We start from the raw sequence: 8,443 nt of genomic DNA on the forward strand, positions 1-8,443 counted from the left end.
GGGAGGATGAGGATGAGGGGTGATGAGGCTGAGGGAGGATGAGGATGCGGGAGGAGGAGGATGAGGGAGGATGGGGATGTGGGAGCATGGGGATGTGGAAGGATGAGGGGAAAAGGCTGAGGCAGGATGGGGATGCAGGAGGAAGGGGATATAGGAGGAAGAGGATGAGAGAGGATGGGGATGAGGGAGGATAATGACGAGAGAGAATGGTGATGAGGGAGGATGGGGATGTGGGAGAAGGATGAGGGAGGATGGGGATGAGGGAGGATGAGTTGCAGGAGGATGAGGATGTGGGAGGCTGGGGATGTGCGAGGATGGGGATGAGAGAGGATGGGGATGAGGGAGGATGGGGATGTTGGACGATGGGGATGTGGGAGGATGGGGATGAGGGAGGATGGGGATGAGGGAGGATGAGTGAGGGAGGATGGGGATGAGGATGAATGGGGATGTGGGAGGATGGGGATGTGGGAGGATGGGGATGTTGGACGATGGGGATGAGGGAGGATGGGGATAAGGGAGGTTGGGGATGAGGGAGGATCAGGATGAGGGAGGATGGGGATGTGGGACATGGGGATGAGGGAGGATGGGAATGAGGTAGGATGGGGATGGGGGAGGATCAGGATGAGGTAGGATGGGTGTGAGGGAAGATGGGAATGAGGGAGGAGGGGAATGTGGGAGGATGGGGTGAGGTTCGATGGGGATGAGGGAGGATGGGGATGTGGGAGGAAGGAGATGAGGGAGGAAGGGGATGAGGGAGGAAGGGGATGAGGGAGGATGGGGATGAGGGAGGATGGAGATGAGGGAGGATGGGGATGAGGTTGGATGGGGATGAGGGAGGATGGGGATGTGGGAGGAAGCAGATGAGGGAGGAAGGGGATGACGGAGGAAGGGGATGAGGGAGGATGGGGATGTGGGAGGATGCAGATGAGGGAAGAAGGGGATGAGGGAGGAAGGGGATGAGGGAGGATGGGGATGAGGGAGGATGGGGATGAGGGAGGATGGGCATGCGGGAGGATGGGCATGTTGGACGATGGGAATATGGGAGGATGGGTCTGTGGGAGGATGAGGATGAGGGGTGATGAGGCTGAGGGAGGATGAGGATGCGGGAGGAGGAGGATGAGGGAGGATGGGGATGTGGGAGCATGGGGATGTGGAAGGATGAGGGGAAAAGGCTGAGGCAGGATGGGGATGCAGGAGGAAGGGGATATAGGAGGAAGAGGATGAGAGAGGATGGGGATGAGGGAGGATAAGGACGAGAGAGAATGGTGATGAGGGAGGATGGGAATGTGGGAGAAGGATGAGGGAGGATGGGGATGAGGGAGGATGAGTTGCAGGAGGATGAGGATGTGGGAGGCTGGGGATGTGCGAGGATGGGGATGAGAGAGGATGGGGATGAGGGAGGATGGGGATGTTGGACGATGGGGATGTGGGAGGATGGGTCTGGGGGAGGATAAGGATGAGGGGTGATGAGGCTGAGGGAGGATGAGGATGAGGGAGGATGGGGATGAGGGAGGATGGGGATGAGGGAGGATGGGGATGAGAGAGGATGGGGATGAGGGAGGATGGGGATGAGAGAGGATGGGGATGAGGGAGGAGGAGGATGAGGGAGGATGGGGATGTGGGAGAAGGATGAGGGAGGATGGGGATGTGGGAGGATGGGGATGAGTGAGGAAGGGGATGAAGGAGGATTGGGATGAGGGAGGATGGGGATGTGGGAGGATGTGGATGTGTGAGGAAGGGGATGAAGGAGGATGGGGATGAGGGAGGATGGTGATGAGGGAGGATGGGGATGAGGGAGGACGGGGATGTGGGAGAAGGATGCGGGACGATTGGGATTAGGGAGGATGACGATGAGGGAGGATGAGGGACGATGCGGATGAGTGAGGAAGGGGATGAAGGAGGATGGAGAAGAGGGAGGATGGGGATGTGGGAGAAGGATGTGGGAGGATGGGGATGTTGGACGATGGGGATGTGGAAGGATGGGTCTGGGGGAGGATGAGGATGAGGGGTGATGAGGCTGAGGGAGGATGAGGATGCAGGAGGAGGAGGATAAGGGAGGATGGGGATGTGGGAGCATGGGGATGTGGGAGGATAGGGATGTGGGAGGATGGGGATGAGGGAGGATGGGGTTGTGGGAGGATGGGGCTGAGGGAGGATGGGGATGTGGGAGGATGGGGATATGGGAGGATGGGGATGAGGGAGGATGGGGATGTGGGAGGATGGGGATGAGGGAGGATGGGGATGAGGGAGGATGGGGATGAGAGAAGATGGGGATGTGAGAGGATGAGGATGAGGGAGGATGGGGATGAGGGAGGATCCGGATGAGGATGGATGGGGATGTGGGAGGATGAATGAGGGAGGTTTGGGATTTGGGAGGATGGGGATGTGGGAGGATGAGGATGAGGGGTGATGAGGCTGAGGGAGGATGAGTATGCGGGAGGAGGAGGATGAGTGAGGATGGGGACGAGGGAGGATGAGGATAAGGGTGGATTCGGATGTAGGTGGATGGGGATGAAGGAGAATGGGGATGTGGGAGGATGTGGATGAGGGAGGATGGGGATGAGGGAGGATCAGGATGAGGTTGGATGGGGATGAGGGAGGATGAGTGAGGGAGGATGGGGATGAGGGAGGATGGGCATGCGGGAGGATGAGGATGAGGATGCGGGATGAGGAGGATGAGGGAGGATGGGGATGTGGGAGCATGGGGATGAGGCAGGATGAGGATGCAGGAGAATGGGGAAGAGGGAGGAAGAGGATGAGAGAGGATGTGGATGAGGGAGAATGAGGACGAGTGAGAATGGGGATGAGGGAGGATGGGGATGTGGGAGAGGGATGAGGGAGGATGGGGATGAGGGTGGATGGGAATGTTGGACGATGGGGATGTGGGAGGATGGGTCTGTGGGAGGATGAGGATGAGGGCTGATGTGGATGCGGGAGGAGGAGCAATGAGAGAGGATGGGGATGAGGGAGGATGGAGATGAGAGAGGATGGGGTTGAGGGAGGATGGGGATGTGGGAGGATGGGGATGTGAGAGGATGGGTCTGTGGTAGGATGAGAATGAGGGGATATGAGGCTGAGGGAGGATGAGGATGCGGGAGGAGGAGGATGAGGGAGGATGGGGATATGGCAGGATGGGGATGAGGTTGGATGGGGATGTGAGAGGATGGGGATGTGGGAGGATGGGGATGTGGGAGGATGGGGTGAGATTGGATGGGGATGAGGGAGGATGGGGATGTGGGAGGATGGGGATGAGGGAGGATGGAAAATTGGGAGGATGGGGATGAGGGAGGATGGTGATGTGGGAGGATGGGGATGAGGGAGGATGGGGATGAGGGAGGATGGGGATGTGGGAGGATGGGGATGTGGGAGGATGGGGTTGCGGGAGGGTGGGGATGTGGGAGGATGGGGATGAGGGAGGATGGGGATGAGGGAGGATGGGGATTTGGGAGGATGGGGATGAAGGAGGATGGGGATGTGGGAGGATGGGGATGAGGGAGGATGGGGATGAAGGAGGATGGGAATGCAGGAGGATGTGGATGCAGGAGGATTAGGATGAGCGAGGATGGGGATGAGGGAGGATCAGGATGAGGTTGGATGGGGATGTGGGAGGATGGGGATGGGGATGAGGTTGGAGGTGATGTGGGAGGATGAGTGAGGGAGGATGGTGATGAGGGAGGATGGGGGTGAGGGAGGATGGGAATGAGGGAGGATGGAGATGTGGGAGGATGGGGATGAGGGAGGATCAGGATGAGGTTGGATGGGGATGAGGGAGGATGAGTGAGGGAGGATGGGGATGAGGATGAATGGGGATGTGGGAGGATGGGGATGTGGGAGGATGGGGATGTTGGACGATGGGGATGTTGGAGGATGGGGATGAAGGAGGATGGGGATGAGGGAGGATGGGGATGTGGGAGGATGGGGATGAGGGAGGATCAGGTTGAGGTTGGATGGGGATGAGGGAGGATGAGTGAGGGAGGATGGGGATGAGGATGAATGGGGATGTGGGATGATGGGGATGTGGGAGGATGGGGATGTTGGACGATGGGGATGAAGGAGGATGGGGATGAGGGAGGATGGGGATGTGAGAGGATGGGGATGTTGGACGATGGGGATGTGGGAGGATGGGTCTGTGGGAGGATGAGGATGAGGGGTGATGAGGCTGAGGGAGGATGAGGATGCAGGAGAATGGGGATGAATGAGGAAGAGGATGAGAGAGGATGTGGATGAGGAAGAATGAGGACGAGAGAGAATGGGGATGAGGGAGGATGGGGATGTTGGAGAAGGATGAGGGAGGATGGGGATGAGGGAGGATGAGGTGCGGGAGGATGAGGATGTGGGAGGCTGGGGATGTACGAGGATGGGGATGTGGGAGGATGGGGATGAGGGCTGATGTGGATGCGGGAGGAGGAGGATGAGGGAAGATGGGGATGAGGGAGGATGGGGATGAGAGAGGATGAGGATGGATGGGGATGAGGGAGGATGGGGATGAGGGAGGATGGGGATGAGGGAGGATTGGATTAGGGAGGATGGGGATGAGGGAGGATGAGGCTGATGGAGGATGAGGATGCCAGAGGTGGATGAGGGAGGATGGGGATGAGGGAGGATGGGGATGAGGGAGGATGAGGCTGATGGAGGATGAGGATGCCAGAGGTGGATGAGGGAGGATGGGGATGAGGGAGGATGGGGATGTGGGAGGATGGGGATGTGGGAGGATGGGGATGTGGGAGGATGGGGATGTGGGAGGATGGGGATGTGACAGGATGAGGATGAGGGAGGATGGGGAGAAGGGAGGATCCGGATGAGGTTGGATGGGGATGTGGGAGTATGAATGAGGGAGGATGGGAATTTGGGAGGATGGGAATATGGGAGGATGGGTCTGTGGGAGGATGAGGATGAGGGGTGATGAGGCTGAGGGAGGATGAGGATGTGGGAGGAGGAGGATGAGGGAGGATGGGGATGAGGGAGGATGAGGATGCGGATGTAGGTGGATGGGGATGTGGGAGGATGGGGATGTGGGAGGATGGGGATGAGGGAGGATGAGGATGAGGGAGGATCAGGATGAGGTTGGATGGGGATGAGGGAGGATGAGTGAGGGAGGATGGGGATGAGGGAGGATGGGCATGCGGGAGGATGGGCATGTTGGACGATGGGGATGTGGGAGGATGGGTCTGTGGGAGGATGAGGATGAGGGGTGATGAGGCTGAGGGAGGATGAGGATTCGGGAGAAGGAGGATGAGGGAGGATGGGGATGTGGGAGCATGGGGAGGTGGAAGGAAGAGGGGAAAAGGCTGAGGCAGGATGGGGATGCGGGAGGATGGGGATGAGGGAGGAAGAGGATGAGAAGGATGGGGATGAGGGAGGATAAGGACGAGAGAGAATGGGGATGAGGGAGGATGGGGATGTGGGAGAAGGATGAGGGAGGATGGGGATGAGGGAGGATGAGTTGCGGGAGGATGAGGATGTGGGAGGCTGGGGATGTGCGAGGATGGGGATGAGGGAGGATGGGGATGTTGGACGATGGTGAGGTGGGAGGATGGGTCTGTGGGAGGATGAGGATGAGGGCTGATGTGGATTCGGGAGGAGGAGGATGAGGGAGGATGGGAATGAGGCACAATGGGGATGAGAGAGGATGGGGATGAGGGAGGATGGGGATGAGAGAAGATGGGGATGAGGGAGGATGGGATTAAGGAGGATGGCGATGAGGGAGGATGAGGCTGAGGGAGGATGAGGATGCGGGAGGAGGATGAGGGAGGATAGGGATGAGGGAGGATGGGGATGAGGGAGGATGGGGATGTGGGAGGATGGGGATGTGGGAGGATGAGGATGAGGGGTGATGAGGCTGAGGGAGGATGAGGATGCGGGAGGAGGAGGATGAGGGAGGATGGGGATTTGGGAGGATGGGGATGAGGTTGGATGGGGATGAGGGAGGATAGGGATATGGGAGGATGGGGATGAGGGAGGATGGGGATGAAGGAGGATTGGGATGTGGGAAGATGGGGATGAGGGAGGATGGGGATGAGGTTGGATGGGGATTAGGGAGGATGGGGATGTGGGAGGATGGGGATGAGGGAGGATGGGGATGAGGGAGGATGGCGATGAGGGAGGATGAGTGAGGAAGGATGGGGATGAGGTTGGATGGGGATGAGGGGGGATGGGGATGTGGGAGGATGGGGATGTGGGAGGATGGGGATGAGGTTGGATGGGAATGAGGGAGGATGGGGATGTGGGAGGATGGGGATGAGGGAGGATGGTGATGTGGGAGGAGGGGATGAGGGAGGATGGGGATGAGGGTGGATGAGTGAGGGAGAATTGGGATGAGGGAGGATGGGGATGTGGGAGGATGGGTCTGTGGGAGGATGGGGATGAGTGAGAATGGGGATGTGGGAGAATGGGGATGTGGGAGGATGGGGATGTGGGAGGATGGGGATGAGTGAGGATGGGATTGAGGGAGGATGGGGATGAGGGGTGATGAGGATGAGGGATGATGAGGATGCGGGAGGAGGAGGATGAGGGAGGATGGGGATGAGGGATGATGGGGATGAGGGAGGATGGTGATGTGGGAGGATGAGGATGAGGGGTGATGTGGATGAGGGAGGATGAGGATGCGGGAGGAGGAGGATGAGGGAGGATGGGGATGAGGGATGATGGGGATGTGGGAGGTTGGGGATGTGGGAGGATGGGGATGAGGGAGGATGGGAATGAGGGAGGATGGGGATGTGGGAGGATGGGGTGAGGGAGGATGGGGATGTGGGAGGATGGGGATGTTGGCCAATGGGGATGTGGGAAGATGTGCCTGTGGGAGGAGGATGAGGATGAGGGGCGATGAGGCTGAGGGAGGATGAGGATGCGGGAGGAGGAGGATGAGGGAGGATGGGGATGTGGGAGCATGGGGATGTGGAAGGTTGAGGGGGAAAGGCTGAGGCAGGATGGGGATGTGGGAGGAGGAGGATGAGGGAGGATGGGGATGAGGGAGGATGAGGACGAGAGAGAATGGGAATGAGGGAGGATGGGGATGTGGGAGAAGGATGAGGGAGGATGGGGATGAGGGAGGATGGGGATGTGCGAGGATGGGGATGAGGGAGGATGGGGAATCAGGGAGGATATGGGATGTGAGAGGATGGGGATGAGGATGATGGAGGATGGGGATGAGGGAGGATGGGGATGTGCGAGGATGGGGATGAGGGAGGATGGGGAATCAGGGAGGATATGGGATGAGAGAGGATGGGGATGAGGATGATGGAGGATGGGGATGAGAGAGGATGGGGATGAGAGAGGATTGGGATGTGGGAGGATGGGTTGCAGGAGGATGAGGATGTGGGAGGATGGGTATGTGTGAGGATGGGGATGAGGGAGGATACGGGATGAGGGAGGATGGGGATGAGAGAGGTTGGGGATGATGGAGGATGGGGATGTGGGAGAAGGATGAGGGAGGTTGGGGATGAGGGAGGATGAGGATGTGGGAGGATGGGGATGAGGGAGGATGGGGATGAGGGAGGATGGGGATGATGGAGGATGGGGATGAGGGACGATGGGGATGTGGGAGGATGGGGATGAGGGAGGATATGGGATGAGAGAGGATGGGGATGAGGGAGGATGGGGATGCAGGAGGAAGAGGATGAAGGAGTATGGGGATGAGGGAGGATGGGGATGAGGGAGGTTGGGGAGGAGGGAGGATGGGGAGGAGGGATGATGGGGATGAGTGAGGATGGGGATGGGGAGGATGGGGATGCAGGAGGAAGAGGATGAAGGAGTATGGGGATGAGGGAGGATGCAGATGTTGGTGGATGGGGATGAGGGAGGATGGGTTGAGGGGGGATGAGGGAGGATGAATATAATAAGGATGATGGAGATGCGGGAGGATGGGGATGTGGGAGAAGGATGAGGATGAGGGAGAATGGGGATAAGGGACGATGGGGATGAGAGAGGATGTGGATGTGGGAGGATGGGGATGAGAGAGGATGGGGATGTGGGAGGATGGGGATGAGGGAGGATGGGGTTGAGGGAGGATGGGGTTCAGGGCGGATGAGGATGAGGGAGGATGAGAATGAGAAGGATGGGGATGAGGGAGGATTAGGATGAGGGAGGATGCGGATGTAGGTGGATGGTGATGTGTCACAATATGGCTCCAGTTCTATACTCCATCACCTGGCTTTCTCAAATATAGCATCTAGTTACAAACACTAACATTCTCAAAACACGTTTTGTTGTTTTCTGTAACCAATGGTGATATTTTAATTATCTGTCTGCATGTATCCCTATGAGTCTTTGTACCATCAGTGTTCCGAGCTTATCACTGTTTTCAAAGTATTCAGATCAACCCGTTCTGGCTCTGAAGTGGATGACCACACACTGGCCTGCACTGGAGTTTATTTGCCACAGTTTGGTCTATTATTTCTTGCTAATTTGATGCTTCCTGATGTTTTATTTACAGTGCTGCTTATCT

The sequence above is a fragment of the Chiloscyllium plagiosum genome, unplaced genomic scaffold (genome assembly GCF_037043375.1).
Source record: "Chiloscyllium plagiosum isolate Xiang-an unplaced genomic scaffold, Cpla_swu_hap1 HiC_scaffold_27, whole genome shotgun sequence".
In the NCBI taxonomy this organism is placed as follows: Eukaryota; Metazoa; Chordata; class Chondrichthyes; order Orectolobiformes; family Hemiscylliidae; genus Chiloscyllium; species Chiloscyllium plagiosum.